General features: G+C 42.0%; 1 long non-coding RNA gene across 1 annotated transcript in view; it reads right to left on the bottom strand.

The window, feature by feature from the left end:
• Positions 1–1,817: 1,817 nt before the first annotated feature.
• The window catches only part of LOC131705060 (uncharacterized), a 32,094-nt gene continuing 12,086 nt past the window's right edge, over positions 1,818–21,825 (bottom strand). The window contains exons 3-5 of the long non-coding RNA XR_009310150.1: positions 4,684–4,812; positions 3,265–3,412; positions 1,818–1,896 (exon numbers count right to left, since the gene is read on the bottom strand). This is a non-coding gene — a long non-coding RNA (uncharacterized LOC131705060). The remainder of the gene's footprint in view (positions 1,897–3,264; positions 3,413–4,683; positions 4,813–21,825) is intronic.

Raw genomic sequence — 21,825 nt, 5'->3', positions numbered from 1 at the left:
ACATTATTAAAAGCTGTGGTACCACATGGTTTTAAATAAATTGTATAAACATGTTAATCTTTATTGTAAAAGCTATATTGTAAATGTTTTGTACCTGCTTTTCCATACGCCATAAAGTCGTTCTTGTTTAGCTTTACATTTTTTGTGTGCTCTGTTGTACTTGATGATACAATACAATAAATAAATTATACAATAATCATTTGAAAATGTGTCTCTCACAAGAATACTGTTTTACGGAAATGAACGAGTTAGGAACGTTCTGTAATACACTATTTCCTCCTATCTTAACTTGGCAGTTAGGATCTTTCTGTAACACGTGATAATAAGTAAGTTGATCTATAATGTCATAGCTGTGCGGTAACATAATTATTACCACACGGTTATGTGATCTTGTTCAGCCAATCACAGCACTTAATTTATCCAAGCCATTTTATAAGGGAAGCTATATTACAGTACATGGGAAATGTATGAGATGGGATTTTCAAATACAGTGGTTAGTGATGTGAACATCCTGAAGTTAATACATTTGAAAGGTGTTTGAATGAACCTCCTTATTAGACAGACTGGCCAATACAATAAAACAGCAAACATGAGTGAAAGTGCTGAGTAAATAGGAAACAAAGGCTTATTTTATTTGATTAAAAAAAACATCATTCACATTTCATTTATGATGTTATGAAAACTAAGACTCATGTTCCCCTGTGATTTACATTCTTCATTTTCCCCAGTCTTTTACATTATTGCAGAGTATCAGTAAGCTGTAAGGTTCAGCTCTTATTATTAACGGTTAAAGGAACTTCCAGCATATAATGCAAAGGTTATTGCTGATTAATTCAAAGATCATTAATTGACATTAGAACTAGATTTACACGAGAGTATTCAATAGAGTATGTTTAATCATTGTTTCATAAAATAATAGATTAGACAGCAGATTAAACAAAGTGTACAAAGAGTATGACTTGAATTTTCAAAAATACAAAAAGTAACTCTGTGATAGTGCTGACTGGGTGATACTTCTTGTATCTGGGACCACAGCCTCCTGCTGCTCCCAGTCTCTCTCCAAACAAAGGAATCAACTTCCCTATATACCAAGTGACTATTCTCCGATTGGCAATCAATTAACCAATTGAGTAATGGACTCAGCGTGCTTCAGGTGTGACAGGTGATACTCTACATTCTCTCTTGAAAGGGTTTTGCAGCCGTCAGCATTTGAGCAAACCCCTCCAACAGCAGAGTTCCTTTTATTTGGTTAATTTTCATCTCCTTGAAGTAGTTTGAAACCACAATAACGTTCCTCATTGAAATTCCCATCTTCTTTGCTAGGTTTTCAATCTGAAAGAGAATGAATAAAGTATTAGTTTAGAAAGAACAGCACATTTCAATGCCTGCTGCATGTGTCGTGTGAAACATGCTGTACTTGATGTCCTCCAGAAATACTCCACAGTGATTTTCATTTTGATTTTACAGCTTTTCTTTCTCTATGTCTTTTTTTTATTACCACACAAACAATCGTTGTTGTATTCAAAATAAACACTTGAATATTTGGGTTGACCCTTGACCCATCCAAAAAGGACGACTGTTTTCTGGACGGTTGGGTTTTACTGCATTTCACCAAAATCAGTTGATATTTATAAGAAATAATTTTAACTTCACATTCAGTGTTTATTTGAAAAGAATCACTCATTAATCAGTTCAGGTCTAGTGCTACTTGGACTCTTGGACTCTAAATCTTCTTGAAGAGCCCTGGATTTTATTAGCGTATGTTACAATCCATGTTGATATTGTTTTGACTCACCTTTTGTTTTTGTTTTATATCGCTTCTCCAGTACAGATTTTTCAAATCCTCAGTCTTCCTGACAAGTTCATCGAGTGTAACTAGCAGCTGGCATGGTACTCCTGAAAAGTGATACATTAGAAGTGTTGTGTTATATAGAGTATAATGTGATGGTGGACAGAAAAAAAGATCATGTTTCAGGTCAATCATCTCATTTAACAGACTTGATTAACACTAATCATCAACAACCTAATGTTCCTTTACCCCTGTAGGAGGGGTTACTCAAGAAAAATGCTAATCAGGATCACTGAAAACAGACCTATTTTTTTATTTAGAGAGCAGATATCAGCGAGGTACCGACCTCTGGAGGACAAAGGCCAGCCCTGCAGATCTCTGCCCAGGCTTACCAGCTGTCTGGCCTGTAGAGTTCACCATGGCTCAATGAGGAGAGACAGTCCCTGACGGCTTTTCCCTCCCTAACCCACTGGGAGCGTCAGAGCCAATGCAACGCCCCCTTGGAGTCCCCAGCGCAGACCGGCTAACTGCGCACAGGCAGGATTTGAACCTGCTCTGTAGAACTCATCCTGCATGCCGCGCAGTACTGCTTTTGCCAGATGAGCCACTCGGGGACTCTCCACCAGACCTGTTTAAGCAGTAATGTTCAACGCAGCAGTCATTACCAGCTAGATAATCTACTACAGTGAGCTGAAGGAAGGAGCACTTAACCAAACACAAGGTAAGTTATCTTCAGGTAATGACCACTGCAGAAGACATATTAAAACAATTTTACATTTTGGGGGGAATGAGAAATTGTGGTGTTCTTTTAAGGTGTGGTTTAAGAGTTTTATAGTATTTTGCTCCAGGTCTGTTTAAAGCAAGTTTTACGATCCTGTTAGTCTTTACAGGGTGTCTAACTGTGATAACACTTTACATGAAGTGTCTCTAATTACTGTGTATTTATGTAGTAAATACTTAGTAGCAATGCATGTGTACTTGCATGTATGCATAATATAATCCTAACCCTATCTCATCCTATCATCAACCCTAATCATAACTCTACACCTTACCCTAACACACCTAACCCGATCCCTTTATAGATACAATTGTGCACTTGCATCAAGTACATTGTAGTTATGGACACTGTAATTGTGTGAGCACACAGACGTTTATTAGGTAACTACAATGTAAATAAACAAGAGACACACTTAGAGATGGATTTGCTAAGTGGCATGAACAAATTCCAATTAGCATACAAATTGCACATGATAACAGGTATGAAGCTAGCGCACTGTATTTATTCTATTCTCAACAGGTGAAGATGTTTACCTGGTGGAGGCGGCAGGGATATATAATATATATGAGAGAGAGAAAGCAAGAGAAGAAGGAAAACAACAAAATAAAAAACAATATTGTATATCGAGCACATAAAGTATATAAATACACACACACACACACAGAAATTAGCACACACAATGCTAATGATATATTACCAGTCTCTCTGAGCATTCCAATTAATTCTTCATAAAACTGAATCAAGGCTGGGTCCATATTGTCAGCAGTATGAATTGATATAACCAACACAACACAGTGGATTTTGTCTCCTTCCATTGAGCTTTTTGTTTTCAGAATATCGTCAAACTAAAAAATAAAAGCAAAAATAAGTTTTAGAAAACAGTTACCATTTCTCAAAAGACACTTAAAATATTACCAAGAAAAGTGACCTTTTTCTGAGATTATTGCAATTTTCTTTTTAATGCCTCCAGTTAGTCATCTATATGTATTGAGAAGCAGAGCAGCTATTCAGAGACTGGGGTCTATTAAAATGACCTGCTGGGAATCAAATGAATTTGATAATGATGATGATTAATAATAAATAGCATGTTTGTGATTTATGATTTTTACAGAAAGGGAATGCTTTAACTGACATATTAAGTATGGTTAATTGCTGTGGTTTTAGCACAATTGAAATAAGCTGGGTTTTCTTTCAGAGTATAAATGGGGAGAATTCCCCCCCCCCCCCAAAAAAAAAGCAATATTGCAAAGATGTTTGTATGTATGTGTAGCAGGGTGGTAGAAAGTTTAAATATATTGTTTATTTATTTTTAGAACGGGGTACCCCTCCACCCCTGTGCAATTTATCATTTTGTATTTGTTTTGTTGTTGTTGTTGTTATTATTATTATGATTATTGTTGTATTATTATGTTTGTAAATATAGCGGCAGAGCCGTGTTTTGTTATTGTTTTGAAAAAAAACCAGTGCACCTGTATAATACCCTACAGTTTTTCCTGCTCGAGGTGTTTGAGAGGAGGAGCGAGGAGAAATTTAAAACAGAAAGTAATCTAGGAACAGTGAAGGCGATGTGCCCAGCCCGACCTGGATGATATCTATTGTTTTGTGTTTGAGACTTGTTTTTGTTTATCTTTTTGTTTTGCTCTGTGAGCAGTGTTTTTGTTCAATTATTCTATTTATTTTTGTATTTAAATAAATGGCGTGCAGCGTCTTTTTGCCCTGCAGTACTGCCTTTGTTTTTTCTGTTCCTGTATCTGGCCTGGTGTCACCACAACATCATCCTGTCACAGTATGTGTACAAAGATCAAGCCCGACATGCTACATCTGACATTCAAAAATTAAAAAGCTAAGGCTGTTTGAAAGTTGCATCTACTTCTGGCATGAATTTGAATTTTAAAGGAGTTGAAAGCATTAGTTGTAAATGCATGGTGTGTTTGTTTTTTTGTATGCCACTGTAAATGATGGAAGAGAGAACTGTATTCACTAGCATTGCATCATGCTGTGTAAACATAGTATTCAATGATGTTACAGCTGCTGAGCCACTCAAAGGAGCCAATGCACTTTCAAAATGCTTTCTACAAGTCTTTTACACATCATTGCATTAACATTACTTACATACCTTTGTGCCTTCAGCCACTTCACCATCTATGATCTTCTTTAATATTATCGAGGCATTTACTGTTTTCCCTAATTTAAATCCTGCTGTATCAAAGATTTTGATCTTGTCATTGAATGTGTGGCATCTTAGCTGCAAAGAAATTATACAATGATTATACTGTATGTATTATGCGTATGCATTGATGTTATGTGTAACATGCTATAGATACAGGAACATTAACACTCAAACCCAGAAAACCCAATTAACATAAAGTGCTACAAAACTTGCTCGACTGCGCCACACCAGGTTAACAAGTACTTAACCACATTTCGACAATTACAAACACTTTTCAATTAAATGAAAAGTCGCAAGATATATGAATTACAAAAGTGCCATTTTTTTACAAGTAACAAAATAATGAATTTAGCATAAACAGTTTCTTTTTTGTTTTCTTTAAAAAAAAAAAACACATATATATCGTGGATTATGAGTTACAAACTTTAAAAAAAAACTGTTATGTAGGCTCGCTTCAGAACCGTAGACAAAATAAAAGGAGTGGGTTAGAGACACGTCAGGCACAGATCTCCTATCACCAAAGCAGGGGCGGATCCAGACTGTCATGAAGGGGGGATACCTGATACAAAACATACCATTAAAGTAAACGATATATTGACATTTTTAAAGAAAGAAGGTGGTCCAGACCCACAGGACCCCTCCCCTCCCTCCCTCCCTCCCTCCCCTGGATCCGCCCATGCAAAGGTGCCTAAATGAAGAAAGAAACACACCGTGCAGCAATCCTACAAAACAGAATAAACAAACATTAATACAAGCTAGAAAAAGCCGTGCTCCAAAGAATCTAAAATGTGACAAATCAAAGTGAATAAATCATGCAAACCATACATAAGAAATACCAAAAATAAATAAATAAAAATAAACAAAGCAACACCCTTCACTACAGATCCCCACACCTGCGAGAGAAGGGAAACATGCGCCGGAAACTGGACTCGAACCACCTTGGTTTATTCTATGCAGCAAAACAGACAAACACTCGGTTTAGCAAGACTTCACTATTTATCAGGTGTTCTCGATTTACAGACCTAAACACAAGCGAGAGCGCACAATAGAATTATACATCACACACAGAGTCAAACTCAAATATACAAAACAATATAAAAAACAGAAAACACTGACTGGCACTAATCCTTATTTCCTGGAGGCTTTTGGTCCGCTATCACTCCACGTCTTGTCCCGACAACGCAAACCCTCATCTCAGACCTGTCAACTCTCTCTTATTTACCGGGAGTCAGTCCAAGACAGCTCCCAGGACAGACTTTTTCCCTTATTTTAAACAATCTGAAATGGAATTTTCTTTGATAACATTTCAAGTTCTAAAATCATGGTGACCACAGTACAACAACAGAATATTTCAGGATTTAGGACCCAGGGGAACCCAGTGGCATGCATGCATTCAGGGTGTGAGGTGAGCGCGGTGCTGGAGCTGGTCGTAGTAGTACACATTTCCACTTACAATGGCTTTCTGTGCGACAAGTGCAACTGCTCTGGTTAAAAATCACAAGTATTAACACTAGAACCGCCATAGTTTCTGACTATCTAGAACCACTGCGCACGTCAATTTGACGTGTTGCATTTTTTAAACAGCTTCGATATGAAAATGAAAGACAAACTATCGGATACAACTCAAAAGATTTATTCATGCACATCCTATCTAACATTTGCAGAGCAGAAACACCGTATTTAAATGGAAAGTTAAACATGAAAGGCTTTAGTTTCAAAATCAGCGCATACAACACCACAACAAAAAATGGAAAACTATAATAACATAAACATTTCAAAAGAATGTACATATGTACATACAAAACTGTAAAACCGAAATCATTGTTTTTAATACTACATAAAAAGAAGATATACCACTACTTCCGGTATATTGGCTGCATTGTACTATAGCGTTAGTATTTGTTCTAATCACTATTAAGAAATGAGAGACGGAGACTGTAGATATCAAATTGAATCACTCTATTAACAAATCCAAAGTATCACATCCAGCAACAGAACATTTAGAGAATCACAGTATGGCAATCTCCTTGATGGTGATTTTCTAAACATTTTCTTTATTTCTTTATTTCTTCTCACTCACACAGTCTGCTGTCTGTCTAGGCAATGGCTGTGCAGATACACGTCTGTCTGCCCCTTGACGAGCACCAGAAATATAATGAATTTTGGATGTATATCTCCCTCCCAGCCTGTGAGGGTGCTAAGCAGCGAAAGTAGAGTTCTTTGGACAGGACGGCCTGACAGTTCTTTACCAGGGCCGGGAAGTCGGTCAGTCTGGAAGAAGGCGAGACTCCGTTGCAGGAACGTATTGACCCAGAAGGGAAACGATGTAGCAGCTGCAGATTGTAGAGACAGCTGCACTCGTTTACCAAGGGGTCATGCATGATAGTATAAAAGGGGACAGAAACTGGAAGGACTGGGAGAGACCCATAGAAACATAAAAAGTATTTGTGAGTGTTTTTTGTTTGTTTGTCGTTGTTAGTAATTGTCTTTGTTTGTGAATCACTAGATGACTAACACGTAATCAGAGCTGTCGCCTTGGGCCGGCACAAAACCAGAACAACACTACACTACAGTCACTTAATAAATCACCCACAACGAGCACTACTGCACACACCCAGACTGGTGACCATGTCCAGTATTATTGTGAGGCAGATAGCGTGTGTTTATTATTTGGGCTGCAACCCATTACTATTGTTACCTCCGTGCTTTACACATTGGTTTGTATTACTGGAGGATTATTGTTTGGTCCCCAGACCGGGATTACAAATAAAAGAAACCCCTTTTCAAAACTGGATTACGCTCTCACTCAGCAGCCACTTCGCCACAAAAGGTCTTGAATTTCAAATGTCACTGTAGGTTGTCCATCTGCAAAGGTGAGAGGGCGAACATCTATGTATGGGCCAACCCATCGAGAAACAAGTTTGTGGCGTTGTTGGGCCGGATCATTTATGAGGACCAAGTCGCCTGTGTTGTAAGGTGTGTACTTGAGGTGCTTGTTGTATTGAGCTTGCTGTTTTTTCATATGGTCACTCAGCTTGCCAACCTCTTGGAACGCAAGCCATTTCAATTTGATGGAGATGGTCATCCCAATTGGTCTCTCTGTTGAAACTTTGTAAACTGGTCTTTCATGGTACGATTATAGCATTCCATGAGCCCATCACACTGTGGATGGTAGGGTGAAGTGTTAAGTTTAGCGATGTCAAGAAACTGACAGATTTTTGATTAAGCCGGACTCAAATTGCCTGCCTTGGTCAGAATGTAAGGCTTCTGGTATTCCATGTTGTAGGAAGGAACATTAAAACATGCAGTCAGGTTGGCTGCTACAATCTACAATGGTTGGTGGGCATGATGGGCACCAAGGGGGTACAGGAACTTGTCGCAATTAGCAAGCCAAACACTCCTGACAATAAGCAGCAATGCAAGGCCAATAGCACCTGTGGTTCGATCCAATGTTTTTGGCAATGCATAAAGTCCTGATGTTGAGTGGCCTTGAACAAACTATAATACTTGTGGAACTAAAGCTGTTGGTATCACAATCTGTAAAGTCAGATTTTGACCGTGAAGAAAGGGTTTGGCGACATTACAGTCCATCTTTCATCGGAGATGGCTGAACTGTGTCCACATTTTCCTGAGGAAAGGTGAAGCATGGCGAAACTTCAAGAAAGGGGGTTTCTTTCTTTGGTCAATCCAGTGAAAAACTACCTGCAAATCTGTGTCAGAGTGTTGAGCATCAGCAGTGTCCATGGCCGTATTAATTAGAGAGTGCACAAACTGAGGTTTTGAAAGTTCCTGTGGTGCACAGGATGCTGTGCATCACAAAGATGACAGGAGGACTGGGTGTCAGAGTTGATTTCGAGTCTCTGACAGCAGGAACTGCATGCGTGGGGACTGGCATTGGAGAGGTGTGATCTGGATGATGAGAGGTTTAGTTCCTTCTCGGTATGTGATAGTCACGGTGGGGTCGTTGTCAATTGCCAGTTTCCTAAGACCCACCAAGGGCTTGTGTTCAGTGATAACAGTGAAGGAGTGACATATCAGGTTATGATGGAAGTGATGTACTGACCAAACAATGGCAAAAGTGCTCGCTTTCTTCTCAGAAGCAGTTAAAACATGGCTGGCATATGAAATGACATGTTCTTGATCACCACGCACCTCAGCGATGACAGAGCCTACTGCATGTTGTGAGGCATCTGTATTCAGCAGAAAGGGCACTTCCACGTTGGGGCATGCCATGATAGGTGGGTTGGACAAAATGTTCTTGAGGGTGCGAAAGGTGTCTTCACACTCATTTGTCCAGATGAAAGGTGTGTTCTTGTGGGTGAGACAATGTAAAGGATCAGCAAGGTGGGCAAAGTTCTTAAGAAAACGCTTATAGTATGAGCAGAGGCCCAAGAAGTCTCACACTTCAGTTGGGGATTGTGGCGTTGCCCAGGTCTTAATTTTAACAGTGTCGGCTGGGATAGGCTGAACACCCTGGCTGGAAATTATATGTCCTAAGAAGGTCACAGCCGGTCTGGCCAGCTGATATATAGAGGGTTTGAGTTTCAACCCGGCTGCACAGAAGTGTTTAAAGACAGCCCTGAGATTTGAAAGGTGTTGCTTGGCAGTGGCACTGTAGACAATAATGTCCTCTAAGTATATGAGGCACACTGACAAGTGAAGACCACATAGTCAACTCCATGAGTTGCTGAAAACTTGGGAGCGCTTTACATATACCCATTGGCATCACACGGAATTGAAACAATCCAGAACCAGTTGAGAAAACAGTCTTTTCTTTGTCCTTAGGGTTGGATGGAATCTGCCAATATCCAGATGTTGGATCTATTGTGCTAAATATGTGTGCTCCAGAGAGTGTGTCGAGTGTGTCATCAACATATGGTAGAGGGTGTGAATCCTTGATAGTGTACAGAGTCTGTACAAGGACTACAGGAGCAGACCACAAGCTGTGTGACTCTTTAATAATTCCAACCCTGAGCATCCTGTCAACTTCCTTCTGCAGGATGGCCCATTTTGGAGGTGAAGTGTGTTAAGTTTGTACTTTGATGGATGGCACATCCCCCGTTCTGATGCTGTGGGTGCTGAGATCAGTCCGTCCATAGTCATAATTATGAGCACTGAATATGTCAGCAAATTTCAGTAAAAGTTGTTCCAGAAGGTCTTTGTCTGTAGAATCAAGACATGAAGCAGCCAGACCTAAAGGTGTAGTCTGTGTCAGCGATGGAGCAGCAGTAGTGGCACCAACAATTTCAAAGTCTTCATGTGGGCGACCACTCAGTGAATATAGCTGTCCAAGCTGATGTCCCTTTGAGAGATGGATTGGTTATTGTGATGGGTTAATCACTCGAACTACTGCAACACTGTTGCATACTGTAGTTCATGTCCTGGCTACTGCAAGACCTGGACTGTGTGTTTGACATGATTCAAGGCTCACACTGTAGTGGGGCACACGTGTTGTAATCTAGGGAAGCAGTAATAGTCATCTCAGAAAATGGTGGAATAGTAACTGGAGAAATAGCAACAGCACTGCACTGAAAGGGGGTGAGACTTTTTGAGTGTAAAATGTCCATGCGCTAAATTCACAGTGATATGATGCTGGCTGAGCTGGATGGCTCTTTGATAGAAATAGTCTTCCCACTGATGATGGGAATGAGAATATAGAGATGGGAGCCCAGCGAACAAGATTTAAGATTTTTTTTAAAGACTGTCACCCACACCTGTGGTGGCTTTGACAGACTCACTGAGAGCAGAAACTGACCCAAGACTGTCACCACTACTGATCTTTGGGAAACAAATTGAACATTGATGAAACTGTAATGTATTTTAAAGAATATAAAGTCAGCAGAAATATTAAACAAATTGTTAAAAACACTTCAGAAAAAATGTTATAATGTACTCTGTATTAGTCTATGAGAATATCGTAGGATTCCATATTCCTGTTTATTCTAGTATAACAGTAGAAAAATATTATTAGTGAATCTGTGTAAGGTCAGGCCGACCTGCTGAAAGTTCCAAACCTCCTTTATCAGGCAAACGCATCTTTTTAAATTAGACTCAGAACCTCAAACATTCCGAAGCAGCGAGAACAGAATGGCAAACTCTGTGGAGCACAGTTAATATGCCAGAAACAATTGAACTAAAATAGGTTTGTGCTTCTACTATAGTAAGAAAAAAATGCAAGTATTTAAATAAAAAGAAAACTGTGAAATTTTAAAATAAGAAACTTAATTAATATAATAACTTAAGTAAATGCATGAGGATGCTAGTCTCTATCAAAGCATAGAAGTCCTAAGTTTTAATATTCAGGGTTGATTTGCTGCCAAGTAGGTGCCTAATTAAAAATTAATCTCTTGCCTTCTCTGTATATCAATGGAGTAAAATAAAATCACAATTTATAAAAAGAGACTGCTATATTGAAGTATCTGAATTAGAAATGCATGTTAAAATCATTTAAAGTTAAACTGTTATACAAATAAAATAATTATTGTTGAAAGAACACATTACAGTTAAAAATAAGAGAGTTCAGTACTAACTGACAATGTCAAAATATTGTAATAATTGTATGTTTTAAAGATATACAACCAGTAGAAATTTGAATTAAGGAAACTGAACAAGTGTTAATGTTAGAAAAAAAAAGCTTGTCTGTGTGCCTTTGTTATTAGTGCATATACACTCTTGGAAGCTGGTCAAACTTAAAAATAGGGTCTCCCCTATCTTTAAATTAATGAAGACTATTGCGTGCGAAAGCCTGTAACCTTGGTCGAAGCAGGCATCTCATTTAATTACCTTGAAGATGAAGTCATAGTTTTTAAAGAAGTATTCAGAAGTCTCTATCTTCTAAAGACAGCTCTTGTTTTTACATTGTACTCTACAACTACACTTCCATATAGTGGAAGTTAAGAACAAGTTTGAATTTATATTGATTATATTATATTAACTTTGGTGTTTTTTTCTCAGCGTGCAGATCTAGGTGCTTGTGATTTATGACCTATTGGAGATCGATGTACTGATTACTTCTGTTTTATCGCAGTAAGAATATATAGGCTGCCAGTAGATCGATAATAAAAAGGTAAATTGATAATTTACCTTTGATTAGTAAACGCCTAAAATAAAACTATTCAAATGTGCACATATCTGGTATTTTTGAATTTGGGACACTGAGCAATTCAAGACTAATGTATTTTTACCTGTGAAACTAAAGCTGTCAATATTCCACCATCTTGTATGGCAAGTTACATGACAAGCTACATCACTCAAACCTGCTTCACCATTGGTTAACACCCTTATGACTAATCGGTCTCAGTCAGTCTTGGTCAGCAACCGCCGCACACAGACAGACTGATCACATCTGAACGAAACTGCGTCTGAAAAAGATTCAACATGTTCAATCTTCAAATCTGAAGACATCCCGACTGAAATCTGCATAATCTTGGTTTTAAGGGCACGCACACTGATACGATCCATCCAAACTCTGCCCGGGCTGTGTGCGGCGGGCTTTAGATCAGAGACAGAGGGACCACCTGTTATACCACTTGTGCAGCAATCAATTACCCTGTGAGGTAATTAGGTCAGTAACACTCAGAGCAATAAAAGAAGTATGTGCAAATCCGATAGCATTGAGTTAAATGCCTTCTAAGTCAGCTTTGTCGTGGTGGACCTCGTGAACATTACATTAGCAAGATATTTCAGGTTTTTTTATTTTTCTTAAAAATATTTCCCAACATAAAACCAATATCACCTTACAATAATTGATTTTGAGTTTCAGTGTTTTAAAATAAAATATGAAACAGAACGGAATTTCAAGGTACCATTTGTAATTCAGTAATATGAGAGAATTGGTCAGGGGTCTGAATACTTTTGCAAGGCACTGTATATATATATATATATATATATATATATATATATATATATATATATATATATATATATATATATATATATATGACACTTGACTTACCTAGTTTTTTTTATAGGGATTTTGCTTTGCTATGTCAGAAGTCTCAATTAAATCTAAAACATTAATCAGCCTTAAAAGCTCCTGTCCTTCAAGTTAATAACATTTTCCAAACACCAGGTAACTCCTTCTATAAGATCAATTAGCCATCATCCCATAGTCCACCTCTCCTACATTTTCAAAATATGTTAGTTGAACTCTTGAACTGATGTTATACTTTCTACTTAAATCGCGATAAATTTACGTATTTTTCACGGGTATGTTGCGGAATAAAATTAGGATTTGGCAAACATTTCGCAGACCTGTTTAAACATTAAATAAACCTAAGTAGACAGTATTTCAGAACACTATAAAGCCTAAAAATAGTGGTACTAGCTTCCTTAATAAAACAGAGTGCTGTCATTTGTTAAAGTCGAGTATGCAGCATCCCCCTACAGTTGACTTGCCCATACATTAAGACTGAATGTCTGCATCCATTGAATTGGTTGGAAGTTAAGGCAAAGCTTTGCCAAGTTATACAGATGTGGATATCGATTAGAAACAGCCCCAAAACTCGGTTACACAAGGGCATCTGGCATACTTTAATAAAGTCAATGTATGCAGCACGTTCGTTGTCATGTTATTTGTCCCATTCAATAATTTATTTTATTAGTACCGAGTCAAAACAAAGAAGACGTGGCTATTCGGGTCTAAAATTGGAACTGTAAGCAGCAGGTTGAAGCGAGGTGGCTGTGCTGGATCGTATTAGTACTGATTTAACTTGCAGACAGGAATACTTTTAGTCTGGGCTGACTTTCCAGTTTGGTTTCTGAAAGCTGTTTATTTTACGTTCTGTTCAGCAGCCTCTGTGGTAGCCTTTTATTTAATGTGTGATTCTGAAGGTAAATAGCGATCGATTGTATTTTCTCCAGACACATTAAGATATGGAAAACAATTACCTCAGTCTGCATGTACAGTTTCTTTGGGAAATATCTTGAAACGATCATCAGCTGAAATATACTTCGCTTTTTTTGTCGTCCATTTCTACTATTTTACCTCCAATGCCGGGACGGCGAAGGAATCAAAAATGGCTTTCTACAGAATGAAGCTACGTAGTTTGCGTCGCTTGCGGTGTGCAGTAGTTCATTTAAACGTTTTTCTTCCTCTCCGTACTTGTTTGTATGCATTGGCCCCTAAGAGGTGAATTTCGCGGTGACCCCTCGATTTCACGATTTCCGCAAAATCGCGATTTAGGTAGGTCCCTAAGTATTGTGCAAGCCCTCTCGCACAAGTAGCATTTGTTATTTAGGTTTCTCCTCCATCTCTCCTGTTCTCCACTCTCGAAAACACAACCCCGAGTCAGTAAAACGTGCATCTATATATACTGTTGTGCCAGGATTCAATTACTAAAGCACATGAACTAATTCTGTGCAACTTTGTGCTCGCATATTAAATACTTTGAATGCACGTGCAAGATGTGCAATCCCCGTGCCTAAATACAATTATACATTTTAAATAACTCGTGCTGCACACACCCATTTATATCCCATGCAGCCATATCTATACACCAACATTAACACACCAAACGCAACATACAACATAAAACACAAAAATACACACAGGGGCGGGGCACATTGCCAGATATCCCCCCCCCCCCCCCTTGTGCGCAGCACACATGTCCTCAATGGCCACCTACCCCCTTAAAATCCCCAAAGTCTCGCTTAAAGTCCCAGGCTATGAACAGGGACTTCAAGGGGTTCATGGGCGGCAATGTTGCCAGTAGCCTGTTGTTGACCTCCTCCCACTTCTTCATAGCCGGCAGCTCCCCTTGGTGGGGTTCCAGCCACAGTATTTCCTGCTGTGGAGCGGTGCACCAGGCAGCCCCAGCTGATGCGGAGCACCAGGAATCCTTGGGCGAAGCGAGGCAGGCATCCTTGGGCGAAGCGAGGCTGGCATCCTTGGGCGGTGCCAAACTCAGCTGCAGCTCCTCTGGTGGTGGAAGTGGGAGCGGCAAGCAATCTTCCCACAGCGGTGAAGGCGGAACCAGCAGGTATTCACCCTCTGCTGGTGGAGGTGGGAGGGGTAAGCAGTCCTTCCATGACGGTGGAGGCAGAACTAGCAGGTATTCACCCTCTGCTGGTGGAGGAGGCAGAGGCAGTTCCTGCTGCTTTTCTCCTGCCGGTGGAGGTGGTGGAAGCAGAGGCAGCTCCTGCTGCTCTGCACCTGGCGGTGGCGGAGACAGAGGCAGCTCCTGCTGCTCTCCTGAGGGTGGTGGAAGTGGTTGAGGTGGTGGAGGAAGAGGCAGCTCCTGTTGCTCTGCTCCTGGTTGAGGTGGTGGAGGCAGAGGCAGCTCCTGCTGCTCTGCTCCTAGTGGCGGAAGCGGTGGAGGTGGGAGCAGCGAGTAGTCTCCCCGTTGCTGGGGACTAGTGGGGCTCTCCTTATCTTCCAGGGGACTGGTGCGGGTCTCTCTCTCTCTTGCACGGGACTGGTGCGGGTCTCCTTCTCTTGCAGGGGACTGGTGCGGGTCTCTCTCTCTCTCGCACGGGACTGGTGTGGGTCTCCCTCTCTTGCACTGGACTGGTGCGGGTCTCCCTCTCTTGCAGGGGACTGGTGCGGGTCTCCCTCTCTTGCACGGGACTGGTGCGGGTCTCCCTCTCTTGCACAGGACTGGTGCGGGTCTCCCTCTCTTGCAGGGGACTGGTGCGGGTCTCCCTCTCTTGCACGGGACTGGTGCGGGTCTCCCTCTGTTGCACGGGACTGGTGCAGGTCTCCCTCTCTTGCACGGGACTGGTGCGGATCTCCCTCTCTTGCACGGGACTGGTGCGGGTCTCCCTCTCTTGCAGGGTACTGGTGCGGGTCCCTCTCTTGCAGGGGACTGGTGCGGCTCTGAAGGCGCAACCAGCAGGCACTTTAACTCTGCTGGTGGAGATGGGGACAGCAGGCTTTTTCCCTCTGCTGGTGGTGAGGGGGACAGCAGGCATTTTCCCTCTGCTGGTGGAGATGGGGACAGCAGGCATTTTTCCTCTGCGGGCTTTGGATTCCCGCGGTCCTCCCGTCTGGGCGCTGGACGCTCGTGGTCCCCCCGTCTGGGTGCTGGACGCTCGCGGTCCCCCCGTCTGGGCGCTAGTTCCTCCTCTTCATACTGCGTGGGTCATATGGCTAAAGTGTGCCCATAAGCCCCACAGCCAGGGCATTACTCCGCCGTGAGGTTCTTTAAAAAAACCTCCCAGCCATCATCCGCGACCTCCTCCTGCTGTTGCTGCGGCTGCTGCTGCAGCTTTCCTCTCCCCCTTCTCTTCCTACTCCTTCTCCCTACCTTCCTCCTCCTCACCTTAGAAGGGGCAGATCGCCACCATGTGTCCATCGACCCTGCAGGCAAGGCACCAGCCTTGGTCCTCAAGGCCCCCCTGAGGAGGTCCTCCAGGTCCCGGCAGCCATCTCTCCAGCCTTCCACTTCCTTATTTTTTTATTTTTTTATTTATTTATTTTCCAAAAACAATATTTGTAATTTTTTTTTTTATCCAAAAGGACACTTCAACAAAAAATTAAATAACGCACTTTCCCTGGTCTGACGCTTGGGGCCACTGTCATCATATGTGACAGTCTGGCTGAGTGGTGTCGTCAGAACCAGGAAATGAACACACAGCACTGCGAGTGAAATGGGAAATGCGCTTGCTTGCGGCGGTTTATTGCAAATAAAAAGGTTGAATAAAACAGAAAACACTGACTGCACAAACAAAAACGACGCGTTGGCCAAAGTAAACAGACAAACAAACAAACAATGTGGACGAACCAAACAAGTATCGTGCGAGCCCTCTCGCATGAGTAGCATTTGTTATTTACGTTTCTCCTCTTTCTCTCCCGTTCTCCACTCTCAAACACACAACCCCGAGTGAGTAAAATGTGCATCTACGTGGATTCAATTACTAATTAATTATTCACTTGAATCCCAGCACGTGAACTAATTATGTGCAACCCCCTGCTCACATATTAAATACTTTAAATGCACGTGAAGTGAAGTGCAATCCCCGTGCCTTAATACAGTTATACATTTTAAATAACTCGTGCTGCACACACCCATTTATATCCCGTGCAGCCATATCTATACACCAACATTAACCCTTTGCTGTCCATTGTCGGACTGAGTCCGACATTGCAATTATTCCTCTCAGGTCCTTTGTCGGACTGGATCCGACATCATTATAGCAACGCAAAAAACAGGTTTCTAGTCGTTTTTTCTCCGGGAAAAAGCCGAGAAAACCATTCAATTGCCGAGTGGGAGCGACAGGAGCCGAGACAAGTCGAAAAAAAAAAAAAAGGCGTATCTCATGAATAGTCATACATGGTATCTGGTATCAGTAAGTAAACAAGCTGGCTGCCTGTGAATCAGCGCACAGAGAACACGGACATTTGCAGAGCTTTTTTGAGATGTTATAGTAATAAAATAATGACTTGGATCGCATTATTGAGGAGTTTAGTGATAAAATGAGTGATCAGGAGATGATTGATCGGTATGTATGACTATTATTTTTATTATTATTTATTTCTTACATATGTGAAAGCGATAGCGAACGAAAGGGTGGGGCGGGGCTGGAGATGCCTAGTGAGTGCTTTGTTGATATGCAGGGCCATTTAAACCCGTTTGACTGTGGAAAAAAAATATTTTTAAACAGCGCGTCTAAAATTAACTGCGTGTGTGAAAATTAATTAGACCTGACGTGCCTGACGCGCAATTAATAAATGGACTGCAAAGGGTTAACACACTATATGCAACATATAACGCAAACATGCACACAAGGGCAGGGCACATTGCCACAGTCCCATTTTAGCTATTCAATGCTTTAAACTAAACTTGACCTCTCTCTGTTTTTACAAAAATCCTGTTCAGGCAAGTTCCGAACCACCTGCTTTTCTGCCAAGGTCATCCATCATTAATAGAAGACTCTTCTGTAAGCATTTTCCCAGACGTATGGCAATTCTTACTAAATCTGAATATAGTCCTATGCTATTGCTCCCTCTCATTGTTTTACCAGGTCTTCATTAATATTTTGATTTAATGATGCCATAGAGAGTTCACCAGATACTCCCTTTCATGTACCAAAAGGTGTTTCTTAAAAAGATCAGCCATCATAGAAACCTTTGATGTAAAACTGCTGACCAGTAAATCTAGCTTCAATTGCCAAGAGTTATTTTCTCCAGTTACCCATGCACCTGGTACCATTTCATTTCAAGCAAGGACAAGGTTAACAAATGAATTACATTCTCGTTTGGCAGATCCTACTATATGCCTGACACAGACTGGTACTATTATGCTTTGACTGAAGTTTTTACTTTATGTTTATTTCTGTACTATATTCTCTTATTTTCAAACTTAACAGTTCTTCTGTTAAAATAAAACATTTAGACTTATATTCTGTTTGAATTATTCTAGAATACCTGTGTTTAGCTTAAAGACTACTTTCAGATCAAGCTTGCTTCTCTAAATAAGAAACTTGATGCTCACGTCTGCCTTTCTGCTCAAGTTATAAACCTTGGCACCAGTAGCTCAGATAAAGACAAGCTTAGCTCATTTCACAGGTGTTTTTTGGTCAGCGTGACCCCAACCTAGCTCCTCTTTTTACTTAGACTTACAAAGATACAATAATATGTTTTACTGTTAACAGAATAAACAGGAATATAGAATGCTCTGGCATAAATAAAGGTTAATACATATTATAACTTTTTGTATGAACAGTGTGTTTTAACAATTTGTTTAGTATTTCTTCTGGCTTTATATTCTTTAAAACACAGTACAGTTATTACAACATTTTAACACACATGCAGTTTTTCACGAATGTTCAATTTGCATCCCAAAGATTAGCCTGTTCCAGTAGCTGTCACAGTCAGTTTCTGCTCTCAGTGAGTCTGTCAAAGTCACCATAGGTGTGTTTTTAAAAGCCTGATACCTTCAAAAACTTAAATCTTGTTAGCAGGGCTTCCATCTCTACATTCCCTTTCCCATCATCAGTGGGAAGACTTCAAATAAATTAAACAGTTTCTATAAAAAAAAAAAAAATTCATTCATGGCAATATTTATATAATATTATATATATATATATATATATATATATATATATATATATATATATATATATATATACACACTAGAGGTCAAAAGTTTTAGAACACCTCAATTTTTCCAGTTTTTATTGAAATTTACGCAGTTTAATGTCTCAATGTACTCTGAAATTAAAGCATAGAACAAATAAACAATTGAAGATAAAAAAAGATATCATGGAATCGTTTTGTTTAACAAAATTTAATCTAAATTTTTGACTCATCAAAGTAGCCACCTTTTGCAGATATAACAGCCGAACACACTCGTGGCATTCTTTCTACAATGGAAATCAAATATTGTTCGGAAATTTCTTTCCAACACTGTTGCAGAAGTTCCCACAAATGGGTTGCACTTGTAGGTTGCTTTGCTTTCACCCTTCTGTCCAGTTCATCCCAAACCAGCTCGATGGGGTTTAAGTCTGGAGACTGTGCTGGCCATTCCATGATTTGAAGCCTACTGTCTTGATCTTTTCTTCTAAGGTAGTTCTGACATAGCCTGGAGGTATGTTTTGGGTCATTATCTTGCTGTAGGATGAACCCCTGACCAACTAGGCGTATACCAGGGGGTATTGCATGGCACTGCAAAATGCTGTGGTAGCAGTTTTGGTTCAGGGTGCCACTCACTCTGTGCAAGTCGCCGACTCTGGATCCAGCAAAAGAGCCCCAGACCATCACGCTTCCTCCTCCATGTTTGACAGTTGGTGTCACACACCGAGGAACCATCCTTTCGCCTACTCGACGGCGTACAAAAACCCTGCGTGATGAACCGAAGATTTCAAATTTTGATTCATCGGTCCATAAGACCTTCTTCCAGTCTTCAGTAGTCCACTGGCGGTGCTTCATGGCCCAGGCAAGCCTCTTTTTCTTATTTTGCCATCTTAGCAATGGCTTTCTTACTGCCACTCGACCTGTCAAACCTGTAGTTCGAAGTCTTCTCTTCACAGTTGAAACTGAGACTTGCTTACTTTGACCAGTGTTAAGCTGTGCTTGAAGCTGTTGTCTTGTGAGCCGCCTATCACGCAAGCTGTTGACTCTCAGAAACTTGTCTTCTGATTCTGTTGTGGATTTGGGTCTGCCAGACCTCTTCCTGTCAGAGTTTCCTCCAGTTTCCATGTGCCTTTTGAAAGAAATTGCCCTAACGAGGACACGATTACCTTACCATTGGCCTCCACCTGTGAACCATTAAAGTTGCTGTCACATTTTCTGGATAAAAACCCCACTGTTGAAGGATCATTGGTCAGGCTGTGAATCTGAAGGAAAATGAAGACCAAAGAGCATTCTACAGAAGTAATACAAATGCATAGATTAGGGAAAGGGTACAAATAATATGTTTGGATATCCCAGTGAGCACAGTTGGATCAATAATCAGGAAGTGGAAGCTGCATCACACCACCCAGGCACTGCCAAGAAAAGGCCATCCCTCAAAACCAGCCCTCAAACAAGGAGACTTGTGAGAGAAGCCACAGAGAGGCCAACAATCACTTTGAAGGAGCTACAGAGTTCACACAGTGGCCATCTGCCCCACCCAAACAGAGGGGAGGAAAAGGAGGCAGAGAGGAAGACATGGAAGGAAGAGGAGTGGTGCACCCAATGCATGCAGTACGGGCATGAGGAGAACCACTGCCTGGAGGTGTTACAGGACACAGACCTGGAGTGGGAGGAGCCCAAACGTCCTGCACCTGAGTGGGAGGAACCCGAACGTCCTGCGCCTGAGTGGGAGGAGCCCAAATGTCCAGAGCCCAAGAGGGGGGAGTAGATGTATCCAGAGCCCAAGAGGGGGCAGTCGGTGGGTCCACAACCTAAGAGGGGGAAGGCCGAACGTCCACAGTCCAGGTATCCGCCAGCAGAGGGAGAGTTCCTGCTGGTTCCGCCTCCACCGCCGCCACCAGTAGAGGGAGCATGCCTGCAGGTTCCCCCTGCTGCTGCCGTTCCGAGAGCCAGAGGGGGCGGAGCTGCCGCCCCGAGAGCCAGAGGGGGTGGAGCTGCAATCCCGAGAGCCGGAAGGTGAGGAGCCACGGACCTGAGAGCCAGAAGGGGAGAAGGCTGAAGCCCCTCAGCAGCCCTTGCACATGCTGCTGAGAGGAGCTCAGGGGAGGCACACCCGATTGCGATAGCAGGAGGTGCCAGCCCGACTTCAGATGCCGCTAGAATGGCCACAGCCACCACCGCCAATGCCAGAGTGTCTGGAACCGTTGCCACTGGAGGAACTGGAACTGCCGTTGCCGGAGTGGCCGTCGTCTCCGCCTGCTGTTCCAGAGGGTCTGTCTGCTGTTCCTGAGGGTCAGCCGTCTCCGCCTGCTGTTCCTGAGGGTCTGCCTGCTGTTCCTGAGGGTCCGCCATCTCCGTCTGCTGTTCCTGAGGGTCAGCCGTCTCCGCCTGCTGTTCCTGAGGGTCTGCCTACTGTTCCTGAGGATCTGCAGTCTCCGCCTGCTGTTCCTGAGGGTCTGCCTGCTGTTCCTGAGGGTCCGCCATCTCTGCCTGCTGTTCCTGAGGGTCAGCCGTCTCCGCCTGCTGTTCCTGAGGGTCAGCCTGCTGTTCCTGAGGATCTGCAGTCTCCGCCTGCTGTTCCTGAGGGTCTGCCTGCTGTTCCTGAGGGTCTGTCGTCTCTGCCTGCTGTTCCTGAGGGTCTCCCTGCTGTTCCTGAGGGTCTGCCTGTTGTTCCTGAGGTGCCGCCTTTCCCGCCTCCGCCACCAGAGGGAGAGGGGCCGCCGTTCCTGCCTCGGCCACCAGAGGGAGACGGGCCGCCGTTCCCGCCGCCGCAACTAGAGGTGCCACCAGCGTTGCTCCTGCTGGAGGGTCCAAGTTCCCTGCCAGCGTTCGCGCGCTTGGAAGGTCCGGGGCCCCCGCTATTGAAGAAAGCTTGGGGGATCCGACATCAACCCCGCCAACCACCAAGTTTGTTTGCATAATAATGTGGTCTGTCCACATGTGCAGCAGTACAGTATTAAGAGGTAAATAGTGAAATGAATGCTGTAACAGTACTGTGTTTTGCATAGTTTTGTTTTATATGTCAACTAGCTGAAGTTAAATTGTTATTTTAGAATTTATGGCAGTATTATATA

Source organism: Acipenser ruthenus, chromosome 34 (genome assembly GCF_902713425.1).
Source record: "Acipenser ruthenus chromosome 34, fAciRut3.2 maternal haplotype, whole genome shotgun sequence".
Taxonomy (NCBI): domain Eukaryota; kingdom Metazoa; phylum Chordata; class Actinopteri; order Acipenseriformes; family Acipenseridae; genus Acipenser; species Acipenser ruthenus.
The sequence above is the reverse complement of the archived record's forward strand: the minus strand, read 5'-3'. Positions and strand labels throughout refer to the sequence as shown.